Consider the following 24,377-nt stretch of genomic DNA (forward strand, 5'->3'; position numbering starts at 1 on the left):
TCTCCAGCATGAGCAAGAATATCGTCTACCTAATGAAACAATGCCTCTAGATCGCTATGACTACATCATTAACACCAATGGTTCTGCACAACCTGCCGTAGGTAGGGCCAAAACTGCAATATTTGACTGCATGCGCAGTCGTAAAAGGTCTTATGCATGATGGAGCATCCCATCCTGAAAAAAACCTATATGCTGTCAATAGGTGATAGCAGGGCTCAGCTGGCAGAACTTAAGGCTCTAGTACTAGCATTACAGAATACGGATGCTGGATTTTCCACACTGATTGTATGTGATTCGTATTACTGTTTGCAGTCATATATTGAGTATCTTCATTATTGGAGTCAGAAGGGATTCAGAGATTGAAAAGTCTGCACAGTGATGAACAAGTCAATTTGGGAACAGGTGGCAAAAGTGAAAGAATGCTTGCCACAGGCTCATGTCATTCATACATTGAGTCACCAACAGGCTCATGTCATCCATACATTGAGTCCCCAACGTGTTGGCATGCACGTTGCAGGGAATTCATTGGCCGATAAGGCCACAAATGCGACGGTTCACACTGCCACAGTTGCTGTGATAACTTGTTCCAGTACGAGAATAGACAGAGATGTCATGGTGGCCGTCAATGCTGTGCTCAATGACGCGCACTTACCAAAAGGTTTTCCACTCAAGTACTTCTACAAGTTAGATGCACAAAACATACCATATGTCCAGATTCCAAGAGTGGGGGACAGAGTAATATCAAATAGTGAATGCAGACTAGAACTAATAGTGGCTGCACATGAGGGTCTGGCTTCTGCACACACAGGGGTGACTGCTACAATTTCTCAATTGCAGCAACATTATTGGTGGCCGGGTCTTTACAAACAGACGAAGGAATTTGTCCTGAGATATGACATCTGTCAACAGACGAAGGGTTTCATTGTGGCGCGTCCACCCCACCCCTCTTTTGATTTTAAACAAGCATCTGGCTTGTGTGTATTTGGACTCAGTGGCCCCTTATCATCTGATGGGTCTTACAAGAATTTGTTGGTGGCAGTGGTTTCCTGCTCTTGATTCCGGTGGGTATAGCCACAGCGATCGGCTGATGCCCAAACTATTTTATAAGATGTGTGAGTGTTTATCGGAACATATGCAGTTGGCACATTACATTCTGACCAAGGTCCGGCTTTTAGCTCTCAGGCTTACAAAGAGGCCATGGACATTTTGGGTGTGACCCTGTACATCTAATTTCTAAACCATCCTGATAGAAATGCGGTCATGGAAAGGAAAAACCAGGACTTAAAGCAGTTTTAAATGGCAAGGGTATAAGGCTCTGGTCGCTGTTCGGTACATCACCTATATAGGGTACAGAGGGCTTTGAATAACATGCCAAGAGAGTCCCTGGGTGGTTGGACTCCTTATAATATCCTGTTTGGGGTCAAGATGTAGGTCCCAGACCTCGATAGTGCCAGCACAGTGGCAGCGAAAACACTATTCGACATCAATGAACGTTTGACTTAAAGATTTCAAGGACAAACAAACCAATGTCCAAGTAAAACGCACCACCACTGGAGAAGTGAAGTTTGTGCCGGAAAGAACCAGCGGTATTCCAAAGATCGGGGAACTGGTCCAAGAAAAGATAGTTGACAAAAATGAGTTTTGGCCATCCTACAGTGCGGCTGTGCCTGTCCTGGCAGTTGAAGGTACACGGACTGTACTTCTTCTGCACCTTCTCCCGATGCAGATGCAAACATTTTGTTTCAATTTATCTGATCAAACCACACAATGTGGCCGATTCTCAACAGTAGGCCGTGTGGAATGCTTAGTAGCTACCAATCTACTCTCACTGATGCTCAGGAAGTTAAATTGGAAGCTTTAATTACAAATTAAGCTTTCTCTCTTCAAAGTGAAAGAACAACAAACAGAAATGAAGAATGTCTTCTACCTGTTTCAAAAATAACGACTATAGTGCAGTCTACAAGTATAGAAACACAGATTTTAATTCGGAATCCAGAAATGAACAAGATCTACATCAAACGACAGCAGATCAAGTCTTATTCTAAATCATAGTCAAAAAACAGAGCCTCCTTGTCATTAATATAAAGCAATCAATACCTAACAATAAACGTACCTTTCACACTGCAATGGCGATAATGGACAGCACAGATGTGGTCACAATAATTGAGAGAAAAAATTGTTAAATCAAGATAATTTATTATCAATTTCATACATAAGAAAACTGTAAACACAGTATTATATATTGTCATATGGCTAGTTTAGGAAGCAATGACAGTATAAGCATATCAGTACACAATAAAAAACATCATCAAAGAAAACACAATATATCATAAAATGAAAGGTTAGGGACACCATAAGAAGGACAAAAATAGTCCTATTGACAGAGGAAAATCACCAAACCAACAGTTTATTAATTGTGACCCTAGTCAATGTTATTTTCCAATGATTATGTCACAAAGAGTTATAGTCACAGATTTTGTGTGGTTTCCTCGTATTAGAGCATCGACGCGTTTCGGTGGGCTATTAGTTCTCGGCCAACACCTTCATCAGGAAAGATTAACATAAAGTCCCAATTGTAGTTACATTAAAATCAACCATCTGAAAAAAACATTACAAAACAAATTTTAAGTCACTTATAAAATCTATTTATTCTCTCAATATATAGACACACATACGGCTGTCCAACAGATACACAATTGCACCAAGCAGATCAACAGTCATGCAAGTTTAGTTTATATTTCTATTTTTACTTATAGTGGAGACTCCCCATCTAAATGCTATACATGATATGTGTTATTAGCATAAGGTGTTTTGGGCGAGTGCTACTGAATCCAAGAGTTAATAGACAATATATTAGAATGTTTTCTTGGAAACCCAGATTAGCTTAATTTTTAGTTTTTAGAAATGCCTACTACTTTGTCTATAAAATCTGTAGTGGCACTGAGTAAGAATCCTTACAAGAGCATTTTATCAATTGGGTGGCCATATACTAAGCATTAGCTTTAGTACCGTTACTAGTATTCTATAAAACACTGCGATTTATTTACATTCATAGAGGACCAGCTACCTTGTTAGCATAGGAGGCTGTGTCCATACAAGTGTCACCGCTGAGTCCGTCTCCCTCAATCGGCGGTTAAAAGTGAGTCAATCACGGTGAGTATATGGGAACCTAGTAAGTAAAGACATCACAGCTTCTAATATTCAATTTAGAGCAGAAATCACAATTTACCGGAAAGATTGTTTCCACTGAGGATTACCTTAAATGTATCACCAACGAGTCTAAAAAGACTTCACGACACAGAAAATTCTTTAATTGAGTAATATCCTTATCTCTCTCACATAAGCGGTTTAGCACCTATTTAATGAGAATAAATTCCAAGTTAAGTTGGTACATTATCATGTATGTTATAAATAGGTCTTTGGCTTACTAATAAAGTTTCGCAGGACTATGAAGGGAGATTCTTTTTATACAATATCAAATTACTAGTCCTAAAAAAACCCCACTTATTAATTGTACAAAGCGTTAGGCATTCATGTATGGTTGTTTCACGGGTAATTTTATTACTACCACAGCTTAGTCAGAAACCACCTTATTATCCAGGCTTCATGTGTCTCTCAATCCATAGGAATTCATGTCAATAGTGCCTAGTAGAGTCTATCAGATACTCTTAACAGCGCTTGCTCTAAAGAGAAAGTTTTTTAATTTACCTTAGGCCGCTTTCTTCTATTTATTCCCTGCTGCACCATCCAACGTTCATGAAAATTGTGTTTTCATGCGCGGTAACAGCACTATAGGAAAAACAGTTATATTTCAGATTCAATCGAAATATATCTTGCTATAGCGAGACAAATTTTAGCCATTACAAGTAATTATGACTCAAGCTGCCTCTCATCAAAATTGACCGCCGTCTTATTATTATAGTACGTGCAGACAACCCTTTGTTTCCATTCCACCAAACTTAATTGGAACTCGAGGAGTATCTGGCTCTAAATAAGAACATTATTTCCAAGATATCACATTGCCTACTCAGGCCAAACCTACGTAAATATCATCGCCATATTGGAGGTGTCAAAACAATGATTCAACTCTATACTTGAAGCGGGTGCTTTTTATTAAAACCCAAGCGTAAAGGAAGGACCAATAGACCTACACAGACCGCCATTTAAATAAAAAAAGTCTATTAACATCGCTCATTTACCTTTAAAAATTCCGCTCCCTGCTTCACCATCAAGAGTGGTTGAAATTTATATTAGAGCCAGGGTTTGGTGCACAATAACGGCACTACGGAAAAGACAATAAAGTTTCAGTTCGAATCAAAACGATCTCTGCTTTAGTAAAACGGACTAAGTCTCATCAAAGCTTACCTCCGTTTGCCTATTACGGTGTATGGAAACAGCCTTCTGTGCCGATATAGCTAACCTACCTTACAACTCGAAGGCTATATATGCAGATTGAAGCTTGACGGAAACAGGTGAAGGTAGAAACACTGCTTCCGGGGCAACACGGACAAGACGTCCACTCTGCTCAATTCGCCGCGAGCGTCGCCGCCATCTTAGAAGTGTCAAACAAGGGTTCAATTCCCTATCTATAACCAGAATAATCTTTCAACCACAACTAGACAAAGACCGAATGGCCTTAAATCGTCATCATTCTAAAATAAAGGATTTTACTTCTAGTGATGATTATTATTATTTATTTATTTGCCTGCTACCCTTTCTGTCAAAAAAACAACACCATATGATACGCGAGAGACGTGAAAATGGTTTATTCATGATCCCTCATATCTTAAGGATCAAACTCGTGTGGAAGACATATTCCGCCGAATTATATTATGTCATACTTTGGTAATTTTATGGGAACATAAACTCTATGAAGGAGCCACAACAAAATGTGTCTCAATTATTATTGAGTTACTTCCTGTCTGTTTGGTGACAACCTATACCAAAAACCACTCGTTTGACATAAAAATGAATATTACATGTGCCATTAGGCCTATGCTATTGGCTCCGAGATGGTATAATAACGATAACACTTCAGAAAAGAGAGATTTCTCTTATTCCTATGTTATTATTCTAAATCATACCAACCTGCGAAGCTGCCCAAGATTGACAGGACTGCATCTGGATACTTCATAATTTTGATGAATTCTCCTCCAAAGTATAGGAGGTTCCACAACCTGCACCTCCCCTGCTGTTCACACTAAAAGTGCATGTCTTCTGTTGTTGGCTAAAAATAACATACTTTGTTTCCCCACAGGTACACCTTTGGATTACAATTGCATTGCTTCTCCTAATTATATCGATTCGTTTTGTGACTGTGTTCTTCCTTCTCCTGAATGGACACTTTGTCCAAGAACGCTCTGCAGTACACATAGTCACCTTGGTTCTGAAACCACACAGATCATCACACCATGAGCAAAGAGACTTGTCCCTGGTGAACATTTCAGCTGTTCCAGTTCTGGATTGGATTGTATGGGACAAGGAAAGAACAGAACAATATAACAATAAATCAGACTTCCCCCTCTGCACCCCTGGGCACACATCTGCCTCAATTACAATACATCCCAGAGGTTGAAATATACTGTTGTGGATCAATAACCAGTACTTCCATTGGGCATGCAATTTCGGAGGCAAAGAATGCTGGGTAAATGGTGCTAAATTATTAGACTAATACAAACTGGTGGGTCCAAAGAAGCCAATTTCACCACCGGTGATTTGAATGAAATGATATAAACAGGCAGTACAATTTGGTGCTCAATACATACTACCTACCAGTGGCACTCACAGCAGAGATAGGTGCTCATATTGGGTGACCTTTGAAGATTTCATAACAGTGGAAGATCGCAAGAGTTTAGTACTAACTACAAGCGCACATTCATGCTACATAGGATGCAAAATTAGTTAGTGAGTCGAAGAAGCTTAAGGGTAATTGAATATCTGACAGTCAGTGTCTAAGAGTGTGACAACTTTTATATATCCTCTTTATTATACCACCAATCCCTGCTCACCACTGCCTTGCATTGACAGCCATTTTCGAAAAATAGTACTCTGCATGGCATGAACAAATGGACATTTGCTAAAGTGTCAAGGGCAGAAGGAAGGTTTATTGGATTTGGAAGGCCATTTAAAGAAACAATATTATGGGGAAGGATGCTGACGACGAAACCTGATTACTTAGGAAACAGTAAAACTGCATGAAACAGGTGAAACAGGCAGGCAACGTGAGGACTGGCTCCAAACACGGTAGTGTGGTATGTGCTGATATTAAGAATAACATAAAAATATGACTAAAATTCAAAGGGCCTGATGTATAGTTTGGTTGACAGAGTACTCCATCGCAAACAGGATGGATTACCATGTCCACCATACTCTTGGTCCACTGCCTCATTTAGAGACAGACGGACTGTAAGGTTTCCATCCACAGAGCCCAACAGCTTCCTCATTGGAAAGCTGACCCCAAAGGTCCAACAGAGCAAGGAAGGGCATTGTGCCACCCACCCTATAGGGTGAACAGTGTAATGTCCTTTTTTCTGCACGTCACTACCATTTATAAAAAAACCCACAATAAACCAATAATGACCCATACAACTTGGGAGGAAACTCTCAATGTATAGAGATCATTAGATTTTTTTTTTAATAGTAACTTTCACTTCTTGTATTTGCGTTTCAAAAACAAACACTATTAAAAGTTTAGTGAACAGCCATCACAACCAATAGGCGCAATCCACCTATCTTTTTGTACCATGATGGTGGTTCCATTCAAGGTACAGAGATGACTGTTGGCCCAGGGGTCATCTATAAATATGAAGGATGATGGTTATTCAGGATGGCACAGAGGTATTTTCCTCTGCTACTCTTACAGAGAGATTAGCATCCGACAAATGTATTCAGGCCCTAAGTATGAAATGTTTTCAAAGAAAAAGTTCAAAGAGAAAGAATGACCAAGAGGACTTTAAAGAAATGTGAGAAAAACAAGAAGACATACATGCAGCATGATCAGAAGATGAAGGTGGATGAGTCTATTGTACTCTATGCATTCATTTTAAAAATAAAACCTATTCATATTCATCTATAAATGTCTAATATCCTGTAGCCATCAGCTTAAGAGTTTACTGAAGATTCGCCTTTGAAAGCTAGAAATGTATGAGTGGTAGTCCATCCCTAGTCAGCAGTACCTAATCCTTACATTTTCCAGAGAAATTAAGTGGAAGAGATGGACGATGCTCTACCTAAGGGTTGAACTATGTGATGCGCATCTCATTGCAATTGTCACACTGGGGTAAAGCTACCAAGAAAACAGTTGAAGGATGTACTCCAACCCAACCATCGATAAGTAAACTGAGGCACGTAAAAGTACTTAAAAGAGTATATATTACATATTGTAAAGGCCACCTCCACTTATCTGCGCTTTGTGCTAATGGTTGATATACATCCAATTTGCCAAAATGGTATCATATAAAATGAAAGACCATCCTGGGTGTCCCATGTGGATGATACTGCTTTGTGTTTTGAGAGTGGTAGTATGCCTACATGCTCCCTCATTCTAAGCTCTCTGGTATGTCTGTGGGAGAAGATATGACTGGAACTCACAATACTGGGTGGTTCTCCACCTAGATAACAAGGAATCAAGGATCCCCGAGAAAGTGAAATAATAATGGGTTACATTTTGAATGCTTTTCCTCCTTCCACGATAAATTATGGGCTCAAATTCAGAAGCCTTCATATGCAAAGTGGGAAATGCCATGGATCTTTTTGTAAAGGGACGGTGGGATCGTACGGCCATTTTAACTTCAACTGGGGTTGGAGGCTTTTTCTGCTCGCTCCGTTCAGAAGTACAAGAGTGGTGGGAACGAGGAGCTCCTGCTGCCAGAAGCCCCCACAGATATCTCGAGGTTTGGTGTTTCTAGGCATAGAAATTTCAAGTTTGCAGTTTGGGCTCCAAAACATTCTGGGCATAGAGAAACAAAAAATTGCAGTTGACTCGAACAGTAGCCATCGTTCCTCTTTGGGTTACTACACTGGACAACAGGGGAAAGAGGGCTATACTGTACCTCTGACTTTCACAACGTTTCCGTCTAACCCCTCAGAGTCCATAAGTATATTTTTATGTAGAGTAACTTGCATTAATTATATCTGAGATATCAGTAAAAAAATAAATTGTTGATTGTCCTCCCTCTTTTGCACAGTTTACCTTTAACATACTTGTACTGTTTGTATAGAGATTCTGTTTGTGTTAAAAAGAGGTCCTGATGATTACTCTCTCTTGGGGTCTCTGAATGGTGACTACTATCCTGGGGAAGGTCCTCTGGTATGGGGGAAATAATAGGCCCCAATTCTAAGATCCCAGTTAACTCCACGGGGAAATACCAGGGCTGAAATTACAATTTCTGGTTGGTGTTTCTTTATGCGCTAATGGGAATATACGTTTCAATCCCCAGAGTGGGAAACATACTACTGGGTCCTTGATTAATGGTTGCTTTAAGTAGGCCTTCACACATTCTAGTACCTTTCATGCTAGTTTGTAACCACCTGCTCTGTGCAGATAGGAAATATCCACTTTAGGGCCAATTTGTGTTAGAGGGTGATGCACAGGGAGTGCATAGGGCATCAGGGGCTGGCAAAGCTGTGGCCTCTCTGGAGGAGCACTCTCTGGTGGAGTGAGTGGTAGGTGACTAGGTAGATCCTCTGCTCACAGCTCCCATCTTGTCGTATCCCTGTTTCTTCAAGGTGTGCATTCACACCAGGTAAAACCAGTCCATTTGTTTCCAGATTCAGCCCTTTCAGGTCTAGAAACATTTGACCATTCAGAGTGCCTGGATTGTCTCACTTTGGAGATACTGCTATTGGCATCTCATAAAGGAGATATGGTCATTTGGAAGTGGCTGCAGCTTCAGTGCTGGATATCTGCAGGAGGCCACCATATCCAGCAAGCATGGCAGACCTAACAACCCTGACAGTAGGCTGATAGCACACTGCAACTGTGATATGGCAGCTGGATGAAACAATTGTACTTAAAGTATGTGGAAACAATAGAGGTACCTTGCATGTTTGTAGTTTTAAGATCTAAAGTGTATATGTTTTCATGGAAGTCATCACATGCAGATGTGCATCAATCTGTTTGCTGTCAGCAATTTGAAGTTTAAAATTATAGTATTACCCATGAATTTAGATTTTAGGTGTGGTTGAAATCATTGCTTGATTACATTCTGTGATGATTTGTTGTGAATCATTTAAACATCATCTTCAACCCAGACATTAAATTCCTTTTCGAGGGCATGCAAAAGTGAATGCCAATGCTTTATTTAACAAAGCAAGATATATCAGCTTTGACAATGTATGTGTGTGTGTGTTTCTAATTTCTTATTTTAGAATTTGAGCATGGCTTATTTTTCTCTTCTTTGTCAAGCATTGAAAATGTTAAAAGCAAATTTGACCTCAGGCTGAATTCAAATTAGGGAAGTACGATTTGCATTAGTCAAATGATTGTAGACATGAATATAGTGTTATTTTATCACAAACGTTTCACTGAGCTTTGGGATTCTGTGCATTGGCCACAGTAGAGAAAGCACAGGACCGAATTAAAAAGACTGATTACGAGACAGGTTGACGGAATTTTGAGAATCTACCATGCTGACATCAGTCGACATAGCGGAGTTGGCCCTTTCTGGATTCTTCTGCATTTTGGGACTGATGGGAAACACTTTCATTGTCGTAGTTAATATTATGAACTGGCTAAGGAGTATCAATACAATTAATTGCAGTGACATTCTGGTTTCAAGTCTGGGAGTCAACAATATTTGCCTCAATTGTGTATGTTTTGCAACTGATGTCTGTTACTTTTGCTGGAGGCAAATGTTTTTTCCAGATATAGTGATTAATTCATTAAATTGTGTCACTTGGTTTTTAGGTGACTCCAGCCTTTGGCTTGCAACCTGGCTCTGTGTCTACTACTGCATGAGGATTGTGAATTTCAGTCACCCATCATTCATCCGGATGAAAGAGAGATTCCCAAAGATTGTGCTTCAACTTCTGATGGGTTCAATAATTATCTCATTGGTAATCAGAACTTACGAATTCTGGGGTATCACGTCTATACCAACATCTAACCTGTCTTCTAGTCTTTTATCCAACAAATCTTCCGATATCTATGTTAATGGCACTAATAACAATGTATGGACTGGAAGTGGATTGTTAAATCTTGTGATCATTGAATTCCTTGTTACTTCAGCAGCCTTCATATTATTCAGTTTATCAGCTGTAGCAGTCATTGCATCCCTGTACAGGCATATGAGGCGAATGGACCAGAATGCAGACGGATTTACGAGACCACAACTCAGTGCTCACGTGGGTGCAATGAAGACTATGTCCTCACTTTTAATCCTTTATGCCTCCTGTTATCTTGCAGAAAGGATCACAATGTCAGATGTCTTCCCACCTGATACATTAGGATCTATAATATGTCAAAATGTTCTCAAGGCTTCCCCTATGCTGAGCTCCATAATACTAATACTTGGAAATGTCAGACTGAAGAAGACACTGTTCAAGGTCTTTTGTCTCTGCAAGTACTGCAAAGGAGAAGGAACAGAGCATGTCTCCTGAACTGGAGATCATTCCATTTCTTACATCACTAATAACACTAATAGTACTAGCTTACTTAGGTAGAGACTGACTTATCCAAATGCTTCAAAAAATACTCCAGAGGCCATATTTTTCCAGAAGACGGTAAGGTCTATGACATCTATTGATGGCCAATATTCCAACAATGTAGATTCAAAATGTAGTTACTGCTTTAGTAAGAGGGAAACAGGTTAGAACTAGTTGTCAAATTTAGAGATTTAAATCTGGAACAAGAGTTCCTAATTTTTCATTCAATGAAACACAACTACAAAATTATCTTTATGGTATGAGTAAGGGAGAATACAGTACAGTAGATACGTATGGTAGGACTATACTTACTAAGATTGGCCTGCTGCCACCATCAACCCCTGCAAAGGCACATGAAGAGGCTTCACTGGGTGATACGCAGCTCTGCACAGGTGATATTGCACTGTGTAGTGTAAGATTGGTACTGGAAGCACCCCCTACCAGTTTAAATTCCTCTGCTTAGAAAAAGTTAGAATGCTACTTGAAGGAGGCATTAATTGTTGATGTAAAGCCTACATTGAATATTATAGAAGTCCGATCTTTGTGTCACAATCTGTGGGTATATGCGCTGATCTGCCTCAGTATTGCCCTTTAATTGAATTATTCTTGCTAATGTCTTAGAGGTTATAATACAGACAGTAGAATACTTCAAGGTAAATCCCTCAGTGTGCCATTAATGCACAACAAGTTGTAAGAAATATCAATACATGGACTTTAGCCTTGTGTCCATCATATTTGTTTTACATTTTTAATTCCTTTAATATACGTCTGTACACCTCCAGATGCCTATTGTCTCCAAAACTTTAAGCAATGCAATTTTATTTCATTGAATCTATAGTGTTCAAAATACATCTTCAGTTTTTAATCATCATATAATTAAAAAGAATTAATATAGACAGATTAACTGTCTCCAGACAAACAATAAATAATTCATAATAAAAGTACACATACATATTACACCCAATTCAGATATTTTAGTTCAATGAAATGTCTGGTCTCACTATGAAGACAAATGGCCATCAATCCAGTGCATCAAAAGTCGTCATCAATATGTAATTGTCCATATGTCTTGTTCATACTTTTCATGTCAAATTAATTTAATGTGGGGGGCAACAGCAAGATGTATGATGGTTATATGCACAAGGAGTGTGTGCACTGTTGAAATGCATGAAAAAATATTGAATTGCTTGATATTTAGGACGCTATACAGATCAGGAGGTGTGTTGGCATATTGAATATGGAATTAAGTAATACTCACAAAGGATTTACTTTATAGATTTTGCTTGATGCAAGGTGACACAGAGCAGCTCAATGGGTTTGTCACCTGAAAAAAGGCCACATTTCCAGCACTAAACACCTTTTGCACATTGTAGACCGTACTCATGCTAGACTATGTGTTGCTTTAAGTTGGCGGTAAGCCTTAATAAATCTGGGGCTTAGTTCCCATCCAAGATATTGAGATCAGTTCAGGTTTTAGATTTTCTCCCACCCTTACATCAATTGATGCAGCCTGGCACTTTGAATGAGTTGTGAGAAGGATGGACACTTTTTAACGCAGAATTTATTTATTCACTGCTGCTGTAAGCCATAAACATAAAACTATGAATGTTTTACTTTCAGGTGTTTACTGTATTTCTATAATGTAATAAGTACTGTTTGATGATATATTTGATAGTTTACTATGACTTATGTCTGGATTTTTTCAAAGTCTACATTTGAGGAAAAGTGGCAGATATTATTATAGATCACTCAGCTTGTATGTGAGTGTACACCATGCTTTACATAATTATGGGGCATATCTACAATGTGGCGATAGAAAATTATCGCTGCTTTTGCAGCCGTTTTCGTCCGAAAAGCGGCGATAATTTTATCGCCAAATTAGCAAGGTCACGCTAACGCGTGAAACCTTGCATTAGCGCACGAATTCCTAACGCCCAGCTGTGCATCTCTAATGAGATGCAAAGTGGGCGTTCCTGACCTGACATGACAGGAGAAATGTCGCTAAGCGATATTTCTCCTATCATCAAGCACCACGCTATGAAGCATAGCGGCAAGAAAAGTAGCGATAACCCCTGTTATCGCTAATTTCCTTACGCCTGCTTCAGGACTGACTTAGCCATGATATCCTATGGAAGGTGGATATCATGGCTAAGTATGTGAGGCCCTATCAACATGCTAACGCCACATTTCGTGAGATTATCGCTGGGTTTCCAGTGAAAATGTCACGTTAGGCAATTTGCGCTAGGATTTTTATCGCTTTTGGGATAAGCGTTGCTAATAGCACGCTATCTCAGCGATAAAAATCCACGTTAGCCGGCAATAATTATCCAGTGCTAAGTGCGCTTAGTGATAATTATCGCCGGTTGTTGCTGATGTGCCCCCACATTTTTACTTCTGACTAGGGTACTAGATTAGTGTGTGTGCATAATAATTATGTAATTTAGGAAATTCAAAAATCTGATTATCTGACATATGTAGTGGTACATAAAGGAGTAAGTAATAGTTCACCGTTTCTGAAGAACCTTTGGCAGCTGCCAATGTCCATCTGTTCTATGAAATCTTTTATAACTTCTGAGGGTCACGGACATAACTCACCCGGGGCTAATCCGGCTCTGTATCATCCAGTGATCATGGGTGAAGATCCACCAGATTGCACTCAGTCTGTTATAACTGCAAGCAGATGAGGTACAATGGATTAGACTCATGGACCACATCCACAAAAGAGTCCTTGATGATCCTCAGTTTACTTCTAGATTGTGAGCAGCTGAACAGTCTGATTTCCTTTAGATTCTAAAGTTGGAGAGAGCAGCATTGTCAGAGCTGTTTGCAGTCCATGAAGACAATCACACTTGGATTTATTGAGAGCAGCAAGAGCTCCCTGCTTTAAATTCCATGTACTGACTTTGGATCTGTGTCATTTTTGGAATGTTCTGCTCCTTGTATTGTTTTGTTGAATTTGATTTGTCAAAGCCAAGATGGAAGTAGATCTAATTCTTGTCATGTTCTTGTGGTCAACCTTTGAGGTCTAAAATCTCACAATAATAACCACTGGTATTTATCTGCTAGAAACCTGTTCATATTTTGCATTTTACGTCCATAGCTGAGTTAGATATATAATTTTCTTTAAAGGAAGAAATGGAAAAGTCACTCTGCTTGCGTGACAATGCTAAAACTTCTGCTATAGAGTACTGTGAGGGATTTGAATATTTGTTTCTAAGAATGAAGTGACAATTATCACAGCAGTAGAAAACATTTGATTTTTCTGGCTCTGATGTTCCTCACGCTCATTGTGTCTGGCCATTTACACTAAGGGCCTGATTATGATATCTGGCAGTCCGAAGACCGCCAAACTTGCAAGGGTGCATCAGTGGCTGTCTAGCCACCACCGCACCGGTGGTCCACCTGCCCTATTAGGACTTTGATGGTCAGATTGTCATTGCAGTGCCACAACCACCAGGGAATCACATTCCCTGGTGGTCCCGCTGTGGCCTGAGTGCCACAACATGCTTTCCTCACTGCCAGCGGTGTCACTGCTGGTCATGAGGAGAGATAGGGCCTCTCTGCATGGGGCGCATGTTGTAGCCCCTTGTAGCTTTGCACCCCCAGTTTTGGCATGGGAAGGAATGTATGACATGTTGCTTTCCCTCCGATGCAGGAAAGTGCACTGGTGGTCCCACAGCGGTGCTGTTTAAGGCTCACAATGAGGCTTAAACAGCACTGCTATGAGAACACCATGCCACCTGCCCACCATACCACAAAATTATTTGCAATCTTGTGGGCAGGTGGCAACGACTCTTTTTGGTGCAGGGGCGCATCGGTGGCCTTCTACCTGCTCTAGCACCACCAAAAGTCATAATCAGGGCCTAGTTTGGCAATGCTACAAGAAGGTACACAGTGTAAGTGACAGCCCTGAATGTGTCCTGTGTTATGGCTTTGAATGTACAATGTGCATGTGAGGCATCTTTCAGCGATTAGTAGAACATATGTTAAAATAACCCATGGATTTTCTGACAGGTTTCATTTGAATTAACATGTAACAGTTTAATATTGAAAAAGCTTCACTTATTTCTACAGGTGATGCAAAGAGCACTGCAGAGAAGAGTTGGAATATCATTCAGATTTGGCCTAACATCCTTGGGGTGGGTATCACCCCTCGAGCAGGAGGGAAGTGTGGTGACATTCAGTTCACTCTTAAAACATATTAGTATGCAACAGAATCCTCTCATTCGTGTCACATTTTGTACAGGAAAGTAGCCTGATTATTTATATGGTCAGTAATTATTGCATTCCTCTCCTGAATTGCTTTTATATGTCAACTAGAGAAAGTAAATCCATAGTTAAGAAGAGTTAGATGCATACATTGGTTTTTAGAGTTATTACCAGTACCTGGTGCTCCATTATGAGAGAGAGACAAGCCGGTGCTTTCAACGATGCCAATTTCACAACAATTGATTTCATAGAAATGACATAAACAGGCATTCAGTTTGGTGCTCATAACATAATACCTACCAGTGGCACTGACTGTAGAGATGGGTGCTCATATGAGGGTGACTTTTGAAGATCTCGAAGCAGTGGAAGATCACAAAAGCTTAGTGCAAGCTACAATGGAACCCCCATGCTGACCAGGACACACAGTAACAGACAGTGAGTGGAAGAAGCTTATATAGCAATTAAATGCCTGACAATAAGTACATAAGGGATTAAACACTTTTATATATCCTCTTTATAATACCACCAAGCCCTGTCCACCACTGGCTTGCACAGAAAACCTTTGAAGACACAATATTATGGGTGAAGGATGCAGAAGGTGAAACCTGATCACTCAGGGAACAGTAAAACCATATGAAACAGGTGAAACAGGCAGGCAAAGCGGGGACTGGTTACAAACATGGGATGTGGGGTATTTGTTGATATTGAGAATAACATAGGAATAAGACTAAAGGTCTAAGGGCCTGATGTATAGTTTGGTCGACAAGGTACTCCATTGTAAACATGATGAAATACTATGTCCGCCATACTCTTGGTCCACTGCGAAGGTCAAACAGAGCACGGAAGGGCATTCCACACACCCCTATTTAGGGTGGACAGTGTAATGGCCTTTATTCTGTATGTGAGCACCAGTTAAATCTTTTGAGGGACACAATAAAATATTAATGGCCCCTACAACCTGGGAGGAAATTGCAATGTATAGGGATCATTAGGTATTTCTTTTCAAATACAAACTTCCACCTTGGTGATTTGTTTTTCAAAAATAAGAAACTGTTTAGTGGACAGCTATCAAAAACAATGGGAGCCATCCATTAATATTTTTGTACCATGATTGCTGTTTCATTTAAGGTACAGAGATGACTGCTGGGCCAGTGGTCATCTCTAAATTTGATGGTTGATGGTCAGTCAGGATGGCAGAGATAGATTCCTCTGCTACTCTTACAGAGAGAATACCATCCGCCAATTTAAAAATCAGGCCCTAAGTATGAAATGTTTACAAAGAAAAAGTTCAAAGAGTAGGAATGACAAAGAGGACTTGGACGAAATGTGGAAAACATGAGCAAATGCATGCAGCATGGTCAGGAGCTTGAGGTGTATGACTTTATTGTAATCTATGCATTCATTTAAAACACCCATTCATATTTATCCATAAATGTATTTTATCCTGTAGCCATCAGTTGAACAGATTACTAGAGATGCTCCTTTTAAAAGCTAGTGGTGAATCTATGAGTAGTATCCAATCCCTAGTCAGCAGTAGCCTAATTTTCCTCAGAGAATAAGTGAAAGAGATGCTCTACCTAAGTGTTTAACTATTTGATGCTCATCTCATTGCATTAGTCACACTAAGGCAAAGCTGACAGAGAACACAGAAGGATATACTCTAACCCAAACATCAATAAGGAAACTGAGACACATAAACATTCCTTAAAAAGTTGACATGGGTTCTTTAAAAAGTTGACAGGGGTTGTCCAGCCAAGTACTAATGGGTGTGGGCCAAATGGGTAGACCAGATGGGTTTGAGGGAGCAAGAGGACACGAGGATGAAGACCGGAGCCACTTTCTTTGCCTTGGGCAGATAAACAACGTTACACTGCGGCCAGAGGAAGAGATGAGTGAGCCGCTGGCTAGAGCAGCCTGACAAACAGCCAGTCATGCTTTGTACTCCAGTTCTGTGCCCTCCGTTCTTCACTCCTCGTACCTGGGATAAGGAGACAAGGCAAGCCTAAAGTCAACCTAAAGTGCGCACCTCATCAGTGACATCGAGGGGCAGCAAGCTAGGCCTTGATGCACAGTTTCACCCATGTTTGCTGAAGCGGCCACACTAGGCTAGTGTGTGTCCTGTGACCTGGGTGTGTTCCCCCCACATGCACCTATCGCAAGCCCCATGAAGCCTCTTAAGCCTCACAAGTCTCGCTGTGCGTCCCTGATCCCATGAAACCCCAACATTAATTATTCAGAATGGACTATTGGTCTACATCCATGGTAGGGAATATACTGGAGCAGTATCTTACACTCCTGACGACAGGGCCAACAAGACCACATCCCAGCACTGTCATGTCAGGATGAGCATTCATCAGTATTCTGCACCAGTTGGAACCTCGCTCATAGAGTGTTTGAACTAAGTTAGTTCAACACCAAGATAAGAAGGGACCTGAGGAGAGCAGCACTGAAGCCAAACATCATGGAAATCAAAGTTAATGTGCTGAGACAACTGCTTGCACAGCAGAACATATTGGGACCCCCTTTATACAGATTAATTTTCCAACAGGTCAGGGAGAAAAGGGGAAAATGAAACCAATCTAACAAATAATACTCCCTCTTGACCTATATAACAATTTCCTATATATGAGCTAGCACACAAAAAACACCAAATTGTATTCTTTATATTTTTATTTATCGTATTTTTATATTTTCATTTTTTTCTTTATAAAAATATAATCGAGTTTTGAACAAATAAATCAATTTTTCATAAATAACATCATCACTATACTTTACACATTATTCATGTCAGTTCATTAATACAAAGGTAATATTCCAATTCATGACAAAAAACCAAACAAAGCCCAGGGAAAAGAACACTGCACATACAAACTCTTCATTCATACAAACACATACCAGACATTCCTTGCACATATATCTCAGTAGTTTTCCCACTTAGCCATCATAATCGGCCCCTTAATGAAAAAAGTCACCAATAAAGTAAATAAAAATATTTACCTCAAAAATATTGAAACTAGCATGTATTGAAAATAAATTATAGGAAAAAGAATATTGTCACTTATAACTGAACATAGACCATGTCAAAAAAACCTAAATCAAGAATATTGACTACATAAATATTTTTAAAACAAGTAATAAATAGCATTAAAAAAACATGAAAACAAACAACCAAAAATATATCCCATATTAATAACAGAAATTTCAAATAAGATTTTACATCACCAAAATAATACAGTTGAAACAACTCTAAATTATATATTACATATATTTACATCCAACTTACATACAACACATATTTATCTTTACAAATAAGTTATCTCTAATACAAGCAAGAAAAAAATCATTAATTGGCATTTTCCAAATAAGGTTATAAATGAAATAATTATTAAATAGAAGCTAAAACAACCAGTAATATTAAACTATACAACAATTTAACCAATAAAACAGCTTAACCAATTAAACAAACAGTATATAAGCCACAATAAATTGATGAAAACATAGCTCAGAAAACGCCAAACATTTGAGGAGGAAGAAACTCTGCCAGATTTTCCTTGCAGAAGAGAAGCCTGCAAAATGTACAACCATGCATTTACATCTCCAAGTAAGTAACTACTTTATTTTTAAAAACAACTTAAATAATTTTAATTGCAATTACTAACAAAGTTTTTAACACTTATATTTTTCCACGGATAATTCAACCTTTAACTAAACTTCATCGACAAGCACACATAGAAGATCACGAGAATAGGTAAGTATATCTAATAAAGTGCTTTAAAAGTACTAAGACAGCAACAGTTAAAACTCTGAATAACCTCAACATCCTTAAACATCAAAAATATAATATGTGCAATAAATAAAACTACATTTTCTCTTCCACAGAAAAAGCACATATTTCAAGAATTAGGTTACAGAAGAAAAAGGTTCAAAGCAGACAAAGCTTTGCCAAACAAGATACAAATAAGCTTTAAAAAAACAAAAATGTATATTTTACTGTACATTAATATAAACCATTTATTAATAACTATTTTTCTTATTCATGTTATTACAGTAATAGAAGACATAATGACAGAAGGTGTAAAATGTATGACATCACAGAAAGAGAAACTTTTACTGTGTTACATGGCATAAACGTACAGTCAAGAAAACGCTTCTTTAGAGCATAGTAATTTGAAATGTACCAAATAATATTCTAGTCAATATTATGGTAGGCAACTACCAGAGAAACTGTAGTAATTATTGTAAAAGAGCATAATCACCCTCCCAATGTAAATGAATTAGAAGTGAGAAAAGTATTAGAAAGTATCAGGGAAGCAAGCACTAGTTCCCAAGAACCCACAGCACAAATACTCAAAGATATACTACCCCACATGCCAGGACATATAACATAAAGATCTATTGATGGACAGAATGCAGAACAATGTCATACATTCACCCCAGTACAAAGATATGGGCCTAAATCCATTGTTTTTTGCTCACCATGCCATTCCAATTTGGACCCAGCCATATGCAAATCAGTCTTGACCCTGTGCCCTATGGGAACAGTCCAGCCCGAACTGCCAGGCCTGACCCTCCCTGGACTGGAAACAAGCATCCTAGGACCTGTTTCGGGGTTTCACCCCTCTTCAGCCAGGATAGCTTGATTCCAGTGGCATGGAGAGAACGGGACTCACGTCTGAGCATACCCGTGCCACTCGGGGTGACAATTGCAAAAAGAACTATTGATGGACAGAATGCAGAACAATGTCATACATTCACCCCAGTACAGAGATCTGGGCCTAAATCCATCGTTATTTTGCTCACCATGCCATTCCAGTTTGGACCCAGCCATATGCAAATCAGTATTGACCCTGTGACCTATGGGAACAGTCCAGTCCGAACTGCCAGGCTAGGTCCTCCCTGGACTGGAAACAAGCATCCTAGGACTGGTTTCGGGGTTTCACCCCTCTTCAACCAGGATATCTTGATTCCAGTGGCATGGAGAGCATGGGACTCACGTCTGAGCATACCCGTCCCACTCGGGGAGACAAATGCAAAAAGAACTATTGATGGACAGAATACAGAACAATGTTATACATTCACCTCAGTACAGAGATCTGGGCCTAAATCCATCATTTGTTTGCTCACCATGCCATTCCAGTTTGGACCCAGCCATATGCAAATCAGTCTTGACCCTGTGCACTATGGGAACAGCCCAAGCCCGAACTGCCCGTCCAGGTCCTCCCTGGGCTGGAAACAAGCATCCTAGGACTGGTTTTGGGGTTTCACCACTCTTTAGCCAGGATAGCTTGATTCCAGTGGCTTGGAGAGCACGGGACTCACGTCTGAGCATACCCGTCCCACTCCTACCACCCCTTTGATATAGTTTTGTTCGCCCTAAGTTGTCAGGGTATGTCCAGACGTGGGTCCCTTGCTCACTTTGCCACTGGATTCAAGATAGCCTGGCTGATGAGGGTTATGAACCCGAAACCGGTCCCAGGATGATTGTGTCCGGTCCAGGGAAGACATGGCTTCGCAGTTTGGACTGGACTGTTCCCATGAGGCACCGGGTCGGACTGATTTGCATATGGCCATGTCTGAACTGGGGTGGTGGAGTGAGCTAAAGAATGATAATGGATTAAACCCAGATCAGTTGACTGGGGGTGAGTGTTTGATTTGCTCAAACGCTCTGTCCATCATCCCCTTTGGTATCGCTTTGTTTGCCCTAAGTTGGCAGGCTGTGCCCAGACGTGGGTCGCTTGCTCACTTTGACACTGGATTCAAGATAGCCTGGCTGATGAGGGTTATGAACCCGAAACCGGTCCCAGGATGATTGTGTCCGGTCCAGGGAAGACATGGCTTCGCAGTTTGGACTGGACTGTTCCCATGAGGCACCGGGTCAGACTGATTTGCATATGGCCATGTCTGAACTGGGGTGGTGGAGTGAGCTAAAGAATGATAATGGATTAAACCCAGATCAGTTGACTGGGGGTGAGTGTTTGATTTGCTCAAACGCTCTGTCCATCTGTGGTAAATAATTTAATTACCGGGACTTAATTTGATACAGAAACATAATAAAAATAGCTCAGTAAATAAGAGGCAGAATCCGTGGTATTAGAGGTTCGGAATGGGCTTTATTCCAATGGACGATTCGAATCGGTTGCTCCAAGTTCCATCACCACGAAGGTTCAGGAAGTGAAGTACATACTTTATTGATAATTAATCACTTTTATACAATAGGCATTACAGTGAAGCAAATGCAAGAGGCGTAACAATTGATAGTGTAGATAAGAGATACATACGTAGCAAAAAGTGGGCGTAACTAGGTGTGACTAAAGAACGTCATCAGGTGTGATGTCATAATAGGGTGGTACCATGAAAGAATTTCGCAATGTCAGCAGAAATATTTGGCAGAAATGCGTGCGCAGCAGCATGACGTGTAATTGACGTGCAACTAGGGGGTGAAGGGGACTTGACATTTTAGCTCTACATGTGGCGACAGAAGTCTGGAGGGTCAAGTCAACCTAATCCCAAATCATATCTAACATCCTATGTTTAAAGAACTGCGTTATCCAAAAGAGAGGTCTTCTTAGAGTAGAATCTTATTCTATACTGACTATACTGACTGTTAGTGCGTGTACAAGCGTCTAAGTGTCTACACTAGATGCGTGGGTAGAAATCTTCCATAATAATAGGGCTATGAATTACTTGCATAAAGACAGAGAAGCCGAGCCTTTGCTCGGTAGCTGGAAGAATGTTTACTTAAACTACTGGACAGGAATGCATTGGATAGGGGGCGGAGCAGATAATTTCGAAGGTGAAATACAGTTCTTGGCAGGCGACGGGCGGGATCAGGCACTGTTAGCTGCGCGGAGAATGAGGACAAAGTTCATGGATACAGATGCAGGCTCAGACTGGAGCTCTCAGAGGCAGAAGGCAGGGAAAGCTTGATGACAGAATCAGGGCCTACTTGCCTGGACTGTAAAATGGCATAAGTGAACCATATAAAGCCTGTGGCCTTTCATACTTAGGAATGGAATATCCGGCCTATTCATGGCGGATCTGAAAGAGGACATGTTGACGGTGGACGCACATGTGTTTGCGTCTTCATAACTGGAACTGGAGGGAACATACATGTACTTGTGATTTATACATGAAACCGTTGGGGTCCAAGATAGGGGACATAACTGATCATAAAAATCCATATTTCCACATTCCCTCCTTGTCCCCTACTTGCCCGTCAAGAGATATCAATCTTCATCAATCCATTGATCTGTTCATATAACATCATTTGTTCTTCTTTTTTCTTCCGGGATGAATGAAATCTTGGTGGTGGAATACACGACGTGGCACACAGACCACAAATCGCTGGTCCACATTGTAGGCATAAGCAGCAACTGAATAGTATGAGAAAGCCAATACCTAGGAAGGATAGGACCTTCCATCCAAAGGTAGATAATACACTCCAAAACCAACCGGACCAAGTCCAGGTGCCTGGGTTCCGGTGTATCTGGCTTACAATCTTATGAAGGCGAGTTATGGCTTTATATACAGATGGCGAATTTTCTGGTATGAAAATGCAACAACTTGATCCGATGACCCTACAAGCTCCGCCCCTATCGGCCAGGATGACGTCAAGGACAAGACGATTTTGAAGCACAACAATCCGCATAGCAGACTGCTCTTCTGTTAAATTGCCTAAGGCGGAAATAGTTTCGTTCACTACTGCTTCAAGGGTTCTAGTTAATCTACGTATCAGCTTACTATTAGTAACGGTACCTATATAGGGAAAAAGACCTTTATTGAAATCTGTGTATTTTTCCCATGCTGTTTCAGTGTAATCGACTATTGGGAGATCTCTCCTTTCTCTATTGTATACTAAATGAGTATTTCTGTGATAGTCAGGAGGAGCTAGGAAAACAGGTGGCAAAAGGAATCCAACGTAGCAAGTACCATCCCAATCTAGAGGCAAACGTACATATGTCGTCTGACCACATATGAAATAGGAATGGCGGGAAGCTCTAAATGTAGACTTGCCTTGATCACTAAATTCTACTACAGTGGTGCATCTACTATGGCCCATATGTATGGAACCATTCTTTCTCACACATAATTCACCTTTTACTGAAAATATTGACATAGCGGGCAAAATTGGAGTAGCTTCGGATTCGACATTTAGGATCATAAGATTAAGCGTAAAATTACCTAATCCATACACTTCATTTTCTAGATCAGTTCCTGTTCTCGTGGGAAGTCCCTCCTTGTTAGGGTAGCAGACTTTAAGTAAAACTAAGTTCAGATTTCCCCATACCCAGTTATCTTGATAAACTGCAGAATTCGAATCTAGGGAATTAATTAAACTAAACCATGCTCCACAGGAGCCGTTGTGTGTGAACGGGTATGGAAAGAGAGATAGAATTCCTTTATAATTCTGATAGGGAGGGAGTCGGCCACATATCCAACAATTTGTAGCATTGCTAACCTGATGGGAATGATGTAACATACTAATAAACGTGTTATTGCGCAGCGCAAATCTATAAGACAACTCAAGCGGAGATAATTCACTAAAAGAATGTTCAGCAGTAACATTGTAAACATGTCTAGAAATAGGATAATATATGTGCAACAATATACTTGCAGTAATTATTAAAAGACTTAAGAAAAACAAAATTAATAACGTCACTGTGCAATGACTACGCAGTGATTTACAGTACGCATGTCGTTTCAACATTTTTCGGGTTTTTTCTCTATTCAGGTCTAAGGGATACATGTCAGAGACAATTCAACCGCTTCACCTTGGAGAGGACTTAAACAATCAAATTGCTTGACTGATTAGACCTGAGTTTTAGTTTATAATGTTCGGAATTACTCGTTTCAACCAAAGGGAGTTTTGAGTCAATGGGTGAAGACACACGAGGTGTGGTATTCACATCCGATGGTAGTCCATGAAATTTCTTGATATGACTTGAATGTACCCAGCCTTTCCTGCCCTCGATCTTTACGGCTGTCCTTGTGGTGAGCAAGACAAGTTGCGGCGACTTCCACCTAGGATCCAGTTGAGTCTTTCGATCAAAGTTCCTCACTAGGACCAGGTCGCCCGGAATTACGTCATGGGGTTTCACCTCAGTGTTGTCGGGAAAGGCTGCAGCTACCTGTGAACGACAAGATTGTAGTGCAGACATCAAGGAAGCCAAATAATCTGTCAGCATATTACAGTTAATATCAGTTATTTTTCGTGGTATAGGCGTCCCCCACATATTTGGTGGTCTGCCAAAGATCACCTCATACGGGGATAGCCCTGTTCGAGAGTGTGCTACCATTCTCATGTAGAAGAGTGCAACTGGTAATGCTACTACCCAGTCGACGCCTTTCTCTCTGCATATTTTGGACAGTCTGATTTTCAGGATCTGATTATGCCTTTCTACGAGACCTGCTGCCTCGGGGTGTCGGACACAGTGGAATTTCCACTGATAGCCTAACAAAAGTGAAACGTGTTTCATTAGTTCGGATGAGAACGGCTGGCCGTTATCTGAGTAGACAACACGTGG

The sequence above is a fragment of the Triturus cristatus genome, chromosome 7, assembly GCF_964204655.1.
Source record: "Triturus cristatus chromosome 7, aTriCri1.1, whole genome shotgun sequence".
NCBI classification, from domain to species: Eukaryota; Metazoa; Chordata; class Amphibia; order Caudata; family Salamandridae; genus Triturus; species Triturus cristatus.